Genomic DNA, 11068 nt, shown 5'->3' on the forward strand with positions numbered 1-11068 from the left:
GGCTACCTGCCTTCTCAAGTGGCTTCTCTTGTCCTTTTCTAGTCTCTTTAAATTCACTCTTTCCTCTGATTTGAAGATACCTTGCAGGTTCTTGATCCAGGCCGAAGGGATCTTGATGCACCATGACCCCAAATTCCCTGTGAGTTGTACTGTTGACTTCTGCCAAGCTGCAAATCACATTGTAGGAAGAGCAACTTGTTTTTGTTTTGATCCCACAGCACTTACCATGTGTATATTTAGCAGCAAATAAAACCAACAGATTTTAAAGGACTAAAAGCTAATTTCTTCCAAGAACAATCAGGGAAGCAGAGCACACTAGGGAGATTTTCAAAGGCACAAAACCTTCATAGGTGGCTGAGTCCCTGACAGAAAAATTTGATGGTTCATATTTTCAAGTGATTTAATTACAAAGATGGTATTTACACTGTAACAATACAATGTATGTAAATTTGTGGCAGTTTTTCATTTATATATTTTATTTTTCAGACAATAGAAGCAGAGCCTGATTGATGCTAAAAAGTCTAGAAGTTGAATATCTAAGAATTAGTAAGTAAGAAACATGACAGAGGAACCAGGAAAATAATAACTCCTTACAGTTTAATTATTCACTTGAAGCTGAGTGAACACAATTAGTCACCTCTCAAGAGCACCATGATTTTTAAGTCTTTTATAGGAAAAACTTCTATATGTGTTTATTTGTGCTGGGATTAGACCTCATGTTCTGCAGAGAAAGCTTGAATGGGATCTGCTTTATTCAAACTGAAAGAGACAGTGTTTTCCTTTGCAATTCTTCCCAGTTTTCACCCTGGATTACTTTTATACTTTCTTGGTTGCAAGATAAATAATTAAGGCACAAACCTCTTTATATCTCTTTTTTTTTTTTCCCTTTCAGCATGACATTAAACATTTCAAGGCATTGCTTCTGACCATGTTTCCACCAGAGGTAGAGGAAGTATTTACAAGCTGAATGATACATTCTGCAGACTTCAGTGGTCTTCAATGACATTGAACCTTCAGGTGAACTACTAGATCCTAGAGTACATCAGAGCATCTCACACACCTCCAGCACCTAAAATCTTTAGTGGTAACAGATCCCTGAGTCAGAATAATGTGGTTTTAGACCAGTGAATTATTTATCATTCCTCTATAATTAATAGGATTCTTAAAAACAATTAAAATTATGCTTAAGAGCAAGTTTATATTTGCAAGACAGGGTTCCTGAGCTGTAGCCATGTTGAACAGCCACTCGGAGCACTCTTGAGAGCTAAGGTGTTTTCCATTTGAACTAGCTGTGCAGAAGAAAAGGACTGGCTGAACAGTGACAGCCAGATGCATGCTGAAGAGGCAGGCAGAGCTGCCAACACCAAATGTCAGAGCATCAAACAAGCAGCATTTAATAATGTGGAAATGTCATTTCAAGAATTGTTGTTTCTTCCAGGGTTGAACAGCAGAAAAAAATTTCAACTGCGTTCAAGACAGGCAGATAGAACAGGACCAGATTTTCAGCTCACCTACCTAATATCTGATGGAGGTACAGCGGCACACACTCTCCAAACCAGCAAACTTGAGTTTTATTTTACAAATCCTATACAATTATTTAAATTCTTGGATCTTAGTCTTTGCAAAGTGTGGGCTTTGTAGTTTGTCTTCTTTGGAACTGAAGTGCAGGTCAGCAGGTACAAGGAACAATGCTAAAAATGCCCATGCCTACGCTCTGGCATTGCTTTTCCAGCACTGTGATAGTGCCTAGAAAAGAAGCACTCCACCTTCCTTGCTTGCCACCAGTGCAGCAGTTCAAAATCCTAAAGCTACAGCTTTGGCAGAGTGGGGAGAACATCACCACTCTTATACCTTCCCTTTCAGGGAAGCACTGACATTTATTTGGAAGCTGTAGGCAACATAAGGAAATTAATGTATCCCTCAGCATTATCTGCTGGCTCCTGTAAACAGGAGTCCTGCTACTGACCCCAGCACACACAGGATGAAACTCTGGGAGGCTGCAGAAGACACAGATCAGCTGTAGGTAACTCTGTCTTCAAGGTCTACAAACTGCCTCACCATGGCTCCCCCACACAACACAGGCTTGCCAGACTGTGCTGGTTTGTTTTATTGCTCTTTTTTTGGCTTGCTGCTCAATAATAAAAGCCAGCACAGTTACTGTTATTTGTAAAAGGTAAGCAAACCTCAACTACACTGCAAGTGCCAGGAGCTTAGCCTGCATTTTGCATCCGTGCCTTTCAGATCCTATTTACAATGACAAAGCTTATACAATCACACAGTTTTTCCAGAAGATGCCTGACTCACTCTAAACCATCTTTATGACCCTTTTGCAAGACTTTTGTAATTTGCTGTTTTTCTTAAAGCCCTGAAGTCAGATGAGGAGCTCAACTTTCAGTGAAGATCTCAGCTTTCACTTAAAAATAAATGAAGCTTAAGAGGCAAAAAGGAAACAAAGTGTTTTAAAAATTAAATCTCTATTTTCTAGACAGATTTTGTGTTGGAATATCTGACCTGTGAATTTAGATATTTGAAATTGGCAACCCTGTCTAACCACACATACTTTAATACTTCCACTGTGTTTTACAGTGCTTCTTACCATGGGCAGAAAGCCTTTTGCTTAATGAAGCAAAAGGCACATCCTAAGCTGCTTTCCAGACATTGTAGTACCTACAGCAGGGAACTGTAGACCTCCCTGCCACATTCCTCTCGCATCAGTGAAACATAATACACCACAGCATGCTGCCTCTCCAGACAGACTTCTTCCACTCACTTGTATTTCCTGACACACATTCTTTTGAGAGGTGAAATTAACCAAACTCCTTTTCTAGCCAGTATTATTTTAACTCAATTACACTAGCATGGGAACAATATCACCACATAGATTTCGAAGTGACCTACACAAAGGTGGTACAGCCCTTACTTCTTGAAAAGTGCATCAAGTGATGCTTATATTTGAATATTACTGCAATCAAACATGGATGAAAATATCTAATTACCCTAGTGATTTGAAAACAGTAAGATTGCACGTTAGTAATAGTTATCTACTGCTGCTGCTATTCAAAACAATTGGTGTAAGTCTGTAGCTGTTGTACACTAATAAATATTCCAAAAGAAGGAGGTCAGACAATGGGTTTCTAAGAATTTGATACTGCTTGCAAGAGGCTTGGGAGGGAGCTAAGCATTGAACAGTGAGTGAAAAGTGCATTTATAAACCTATTCCTCTGCCAAGCATACAGGCATGGGCATCAGCTGAGATATACTTGCAATGACCCACTCAAAGGTGAGAAACAAGTGATGAAACTCTGTGAAATTTGTACTCAGGCCTCACTCCTGCTCACCAGTGTGCTCTTCCCAAGGAGGCCATATCCCATAATATCATTTGATGTCCCTAGGACACGGACAGTGCCATGGGGTTCTCCTAAAACTTCTCCAGCTTGTCTCAGAGGCTGAGATTTCCCCCAAGCTCACTGAGCTGTAAAAGCTGTAAAAGCCTGGGCTCAAATGTCAATAAGCAATTTGCATCCAGGAAATCAGCAGAAAAATGAGACCACACTAAAATGTTAACAACAAAAGTTTCTTGGCATTAAATATATATCTAAGTTTTGTCTAAGACGGCATTTCTTTCCTTCTCTGGACCTTTGAGTAGCTCTCTTCTATTACACCCATTTAAGAATAAGCAGAGAAGTACTACTACTCATTTCACATCCTCACTGCGGTGAAATATACCTTTTTTCACAACTCCTCAGTTTGTGAAGACAGATTTAAACAAAAACATGAAATCCCTGGTATTAGTTATGCTCCCAGATCTAGATAAGTATCTAAAATGCATGCATTACCATGAACCTTATTCCAGTTTAGGGCTCACTTCTTCTAAGGAAACATTCAGTTATGTCCAGAAGGATTTTGCTTCAAAAGAAATCAGAAATGTGACCATCTCCTAGAGCTTTGAGGACCTGATCAGAAAATTGAATCAGAGTCACTAGAGGCACTGATACGGATCTTTATCAAACACATTCTGCTCAGCTTGAAGCCACAGAAGAATGCCAATGCAAGCAATACTATTCAGATTTTGTTTCCAGTATAAGAACAACCAGGATACAATTCATCACATTTGATTTTTCTATGAGACATATCTAGAGTACTCTATTTTTCTTTGTCTGCCTAAGAATGCACTTCACCATTACAGAGTTTGTTACCTTCTACTATGGCCTTGCCATTGCATCACTTTGCTGTTTATAGTCTAAGAGGAAGAACATCTTATGAAATTATTACCTCAAATGGCAACTCTATTCACAACAATACCAATTACATCTACCACATATTTAAAAAATATTACTGATCGTTAAAATTATTCTCAAGTTGATAATCTCATACTTCTCCCTGGATCATTTTATAAGTCTCAAATTCCTTCCATATAATCTTGAGAATTGTAACACTTTAGAATGGGCCATAACTGCACTAACATAACATAAAATAAAATACATGTAAAAAAATTCCTATGAAATCTCTAATTCAAAAGAAAGTGGGGATAGTTTGAGGAGAAAGGGTTATAAAACCCCTTTTTACTAATACAGTCCTTCTGTACACAGAGGCTAATAAAAAAAATGAAGAATTTGGCTGGCTACAATTGAGAACAGAACACTGGAGAAATATTTTATTGCTGTTCCCTAGAATCAGGGAGATTTATCTGAGCAGAAAGGGGAATAAGTACTTGAATGTTGTAACTGCTTTTGGAAGGAAAGGTTAGAGTCTTTTTTGTTAATAACAAACCAGAGCTCTGTGAATGTACTAATGGCAACAAAGCTTCTTCCAGGAGGCAAAGCAGATGATGTCTGAAACATTTTGCAAAGAATACCCAGACACCAGCATGCAGAAAGAACCACATGGCAAGATTAATTCAATATGACACTTCAAAAATATATTTATCTGCACCAAACCCTTAAGTGGTTGAGAGATGTAATAGATGGATCTGGATATGATGTAAAACACTGGAGGCTCTCCCAAAGTAAACTTGGTTTTTTCCCTTACTACTGAATAAAAGGACAACAAAATTTCTCCCCTTAATCTTTTTCTAGGATACTTAATTTGGGAGAATATATAGCATCTCTTAATGAAAAACAGCTAAACACATGGTTCCTTGTCTTTAAACATCCTGCAGTATGATGAGCTAACATCATCATCATCATCATCTGGAAATCACACCCCAGTATCACAAGCCAAGCATCAACATGGAGAATCTTTTAATTTTCTGAAGCCTAAGTTTGGAGCATGTTGTACTTAAGCAATAAACTTCAACACCAGTTACCTGAGAAGACATTTTTTGCTTTGGCAAGACCAATAAACTCATTTTCAGAGAGGGTGCAGAAAGTATCAGCACCCAAATGCATTCTCCGAAAGAAAGAAAAAAAAAAATCCATCCAAATAAGGATATATAACACAGGGAGCAGACAGCAAACACATTTGCAGAAAGCTGAGCAAAAAAAGGGCAGAACACATACCAGATGTTATTGTATGGAAGCAGTCGGAACTGCTAGAAAGGCTGGAACTTTTCCAACTGGCTGTAAAAGTAAAACTTTTTTTTCCCCATTGTATGTATATGTATATCTATCTTTAATAAGCATATACTAAATCCTTGAAATTTTACCCTGGAATCAGAACACTCAGCCTTTGAAATTCACAGCACATATTAACATTTTAGTAGTCAAGACTTTGGAGATCAGTCTCCTCTCTGTGAGAGATTGGTTGACATCCTGGGAACTTTTGATCAGCTGTCTTAGTGGGGAGCTGCCAACCCTCTGTGATACAGCAAACATGCCTCTGCCAGGTATGACACAAGAAAATCTAATAATTTTGCTTTCAGTATAATTTCCTCTTTATTCTTACTCTTATGGGACATGCTCATCATGTCACTTCCCTGGGACCAGGAGGGAAACTCCTTCTGTGGCCTAAATACTACAACACCATTTTCTTTTTACATGTCTAGTCTTTCCTCTTTCCCACGGGATACTCAGTCAAATTTGGTCACAAAGATTACCAGAACAGTCAGTGGAGTCATCACACTGTCTCTTGTACTTTATGCTCTTGGATCCCCAATTCAACGTCCTTCACAGTTTATCTGCACATCCAGTCTTCACAGGATCATAGAGAGGCTTGGGTTGGAAGAGATCTTAAAGATCATCTAGTTCCAACCCTATGCCATAGGCAGGGATGACACCTATTAGATGTTATTCACTACAAAGTGGTTTATTCCATCTTTGACCCCATACCTCAGTCCCATACTCGTGTCTTGTTTCACTGACAGACAAGAACCACTCCACTTCCTTCACAACAGGGCATCCAGCTTCTTAAACCTTCACAAAGCTGCTTTTCCTTTCTCCCTCAAAGGCTTCCCACAGTCTAGAAGGAAAGAGGGACAGTGGGATGCTGCTGCACACTCTCCTTTACTGTTCACCACTGGCCATCCTCAGTGCCCAAATAATGCACCAGGTGCACCTCTAGTCAAGACATCATGTTCTTCTGATCCCACAGGAAGTTTCATAAGTAAACATGGAGGTATTCCATTCAATGTACCAACTGGTACAAATTATCATTATTTAGAACATGCAACATTTTTCATGTCCTTGATTGAAAATCATGAAATGACATCTCTCATAAGACAGGAAAAGATTAGAAAAACACTGAAGCACAGGGCTGCAAGTACATGACAGTTTTGATTTTCAAGAACCTTAGCTGCCTTTGGTAATATATTACTGCATTCAACACCTGAAAGCTGTTCCGGCAGTAACCATGCTGTTATAATGATCTTAAACACCAGGTGTGGTATGGGGACTATTTACTTGGTTTTGTTAGCAGCTGCTGAATTATCAGCGCTCCTTGGTGTTACTGCACAACAATGAGCAAGAAGTGATAAAGTTACAGAAAAAAAACATGCTGAAATTCAATTCCATTAGAAATGCCCATAATAAAAATTTCACACAGGGATGTCTTTCTCATTAGATATTAAAAAAAATAACACAGTCATGAAGTCAGAAGAGAAAAATCCCACAGACGTGGAGAAACCTCCATATCAGATAAGTAATTTTTACTACTGTCACTAGCAAATGCAACTTCTGATAGTTACTAGCTTTGAAGTTTAAGTTTTACTTTAAGGGAAGAACAGTCCTCCTTTTTGTTCAGTATGAGGAAACAACATGCCTGAGAATGGACTTGACTCTGTTGCAGCAGCAGCTCCAGTGCCTGAAGCAGGGCACAGCTGTAGGACCACTGTGCCTGACAAGTCAGGGCAGATTAGGACAGCAATCCATGGTCATCCATCCACATGCCCTTCAGCATTCTCCACTCTACCCAAGGGCTGCCCACAAACAACAGACATGTGCAGAGCCCCTAACATTGTATGCCACACCTTTTTCTTTTCACCCTCTGACATCCCACAGTGAAATCAGTGTCCCTCCCACTAGCTCACACACGTGGACTTGCAGAAATTGACCATTTCTAGTCTCCTGCCAGGTACATGTCCCCCTGGTTGGGGGGGATGTTGAATGTTGTACCAAAGTACACCGCTTAGGCTAAAGATTAATTCTCTCAAGTCCATAAAAACAGAGAATACTTGACAGAAACAGCACAACTCAGAGAAAATATGTTTTTGAACTTCACAAGACAGTCTAACCTGATTTGATTTCAACAGCTTAGTTATATATTTTGTCACAGGACATGGCTTATCTGCTTACTGTAGCTCAAGACATAAAGATTGAGTTAAATGCAATTCAGCTGTAGACAAATTTGTAACAAGAGGAAAAAAAAAACCCAAAACATGGAGCCCCACAATTTTCTCAATGACTATAAAAAATCCCAGTTTAAAAGCAAAGAACATGCTTTTCAGTCTCCCAAACTCCATCGGGTTGTAGACGTAGTCTTTCTTGATTGTGTGGCACCAGTAATAGTACAATATTCTGCAGACAGAGCTGATGCATATATTGAAAAAAAGTAAGAACCTGAACCTGAACTGATCACTATAGATATACCCTATAGCTTTACTATTTCTTCTCTTCCAGGCTGGGCACATAGGCAAACAGATTACAGAATGATCAATTACATAAGAACATCTATTTTTCCATACAGAAGAAACAATTTCTGATGTTTATATGCCTGTTAGCAATGAAGGAAAATAAGCTGAAGTGCCATCCCTTAATTTTATGAGAATTGCAGTAGTTTTTAAAAATAAATTGTAGGTGCTTTCAAAGCATTCTACCAATTTAAATCTCCTCCCTATGGGTTACTTACAGTATCCATACACTTCCTCTTCTGAAGTCCTTAATTAAAAATTCTGCAAGGAAGCCTTCTTTAACATCCAGTTTCACAGAAGCCTTACAGAAGGAAGTTTTAATTCTAATTGAAAACAAGGTGCACTTAATTTCCAGTGCCCCCTATTCAGATACACTCATGGTAGGTACTTGTATCTGATCCTCCCTCATGCACACATGGAAAAGACAGCTCTGACCTTTACTGACCACTGACAATACTTAAGATGAGGTACTACTGACTTCTGGAGCTTTCAAAAATGCCTCATTTAAACTAATTAACCTCAAATACTTCACTATTCTCAGATTTTTCTTCTCTGGAGCCTTACATGATAATATTTTAAAACAACAGCAGGAGAAAGGGCAGACAAGTGTAAAAACCAGGCTTTGAAACAGCTTCAGTGTAACAGTACCTTTAACACAGGGAGTATTACTCTGAACTTGGAGTGGAAGCTGTAAGAGACCTTCTCTTGAAGGGACGTCCTGGGTAGCTGAATCTGCTCTCCACAATTGTAATTTCAGATTTGCTATCAATTAGTATCATTCACTGTACCAGCTCCCCAGCTACCTCATTCATCTCTGTGCCAGTGCAGAACTGAAGATGGGTGGCAGCTAAAAGCCATAATAGCTGGTTTTCAAAAGAGCTCTTCATGCAACACCAAACCACAGAGATTTAATTTTTTTCCAACATTCTACAGTGACACAGGAGTTCAGCTGCTAACTCTTCTTTCTCTTAAACATCACAAGCCTATCAAACCTTGCAACACATTTTATATTCCAGTGTAATTATGCAGCTTTTGAACAGCTTTATCCCAGATCTGATCTTCCCTAAAGCCCACTGATAGTTTCACTATCATTAATGTATTGATAGCTCTGTCTAGTTCTTTGACTGAGAAGCAAATCTGATCAAGACCCCCAACAGACAAATGTGAATGCTTACATGTAAAAGTTTGTAACTTCTCACTATTTGGATAGTCTGTGTACTGCAAAGGTCTTTGTGTGCCACTAGGTCTGTGGGTCAGCCTTTTGCAGAGGGTGCAGATTACTCAGATTGCTGCTGACATTTATGGTTTGGCAGGAAGAAGATGACATTGTCAGCTGATAGGATCTATAAACCTCATATAACTGGGACAGAGCACTAACAAGAAAAGTAAAGTAGATTCCTGCAGTCTGAAACAGCCCACAGTTTCCATCAAGAACATCTCTACAAAGAATTCCTGAACATTTAAGCAAAACTGCTCAATTTAATTGGTCCATGTATAGTTGTTTTTATGAGAAACTTGTCTCTTTTCATAAGTTTAGAAATGATAAAAAGCCCCAAACTCAGAGATTATAGCAAAACCTTTCTTTTTGAAAAAGTAAACCTTTGTAATGTCCTTTGCATCTTCTTTAGGCTGCTTTCATGGTTTGCATAGAGGATTAAGCAATATTTTTTACCTAATCAAAAGCATTCCACAGGAAAGAAAAATGAGCACATTTAAACCCCATCACTAGCACATGAAATGAGGGTTAAAATATGACTAGGAGGTGTACAGAACCACTGTTTGTTTGGAACAGAGATGTCCAAAGTGTTACTTGTGTCTTGTAGTAGGGCTAGTGCACCAGATAAAATTCTAACAAGCCTGTCTGAGTATGTTAATGCATATTTAATGCACAGAGAACACATGAGTACAGAACAACAATCAAGAAAAGCTCTCATAAAGGAAGAGGTCAGCTGTTTATTTTGTATGTTCATTTTGGAAAATTTAAAACAGTTGATAATAATTCCTTTTAACTGGAACATTCCTTTGACAATCCTGCAATAGCTCAACATGGATTTTTCCCATTAAAAATAAATCTGATGTGCCAGGCCTGGCCTGCTACACTCAAATACTGTCACTCAAATATTATTTTCAAAAAAATTTATGAAAATAGCTTTATGTAAAGAAGTAAGAAAAATAAAATCAACCTTTAGAACAACTGAAACCCAACTGACAAGTTTGATTTAAGGAGTTCAAACGAATTTAATGTGAGTCTCCTCCTGATCCTGTGTCTCCTTCCTGCCTGCCTCCCTTTCCGTCCAAAATGAGCCCATATTAAAAAGAACATAGCACAGTTTTTCTTGACCTGAGGTCAGAAACCAAGAGTTTTGTCTCTCCAGCCTAAAGCAAGAGTGCACACATGTTCTCTCCTCATTTACCTACCTCCTTTTGCTTTCTTCCTCTGGTTCACACAAGTAACATGACAAAAAAGTGAGTTCCTTTTACTGGATTGCAAAATGCTAATGTGACAAAACCCAGAGTGGGCCAACCAGGACAATAAGGCGAAACTAACACTGAAGAGAGAACTCAATCTCACGTAGAGGCCACTAAAGCTAGCTAAGGGGCATCTGAGTATGTCATGGGGTAGCTTTACCTTTAAGGCAGCTGAGGAAAGAGGGGAAGTTGAAGGTGCTGATGGCTGATGGGAGTTCTTCCTCCTGACCAATTATCAGTCATGTCCAAGAACTGACAGCAAATCTGACCATTAAAAAGTGAATTCAACTTGTAAACACCCCCTTAAGAAGTACAGACAGTGTTCTCTCGCTCTCTTTCGCTTCTGGCTCTCGGCAAGGTAACAAGGCTGTTTTGGCCTCTCCCCCTCCCTCCAGGCCGACAAGGCCGCGGGGTGGAGGGGTGGGGGGAGAAGCAGCGTTGGTCAGTGAGCTTGGTTTGTAGTTGTTGCTGCTAGACTGAAACCTGATACTATGAACTCTTGTAGCTTTTTAAGCCTCTAATTCTTTCACTACCTTG

General features: G+C 39.1%; 1 protein-coding gene across 1 annotated transcript in view; it reads right to left on the reverse strand.

Moving 5' to 3' along the window:
• RNF150 (ring finger protein 150) overlaps positions 1 to 11068 on the reverse strand; it is a 125527-nt gene that overhangs the window by 6436 nt on the left and 108023 nt on the right. The gene's annotated exons all lie outside the window — the stretch shown is intronic.

This window comes from Parus major, chromosome 4 (assembly GCF_001522545.3).
Source record: "Parus major isolate Abel chromosome 4, Parus_major1.1, whole genome shotgun sequence".
Classification (NCBI taxonomy): domain Eukaryota; kingdom Metazoa; phylum Chordata; class Aves; order Passeriformes; family Paridae; genus Parus; species Parus major.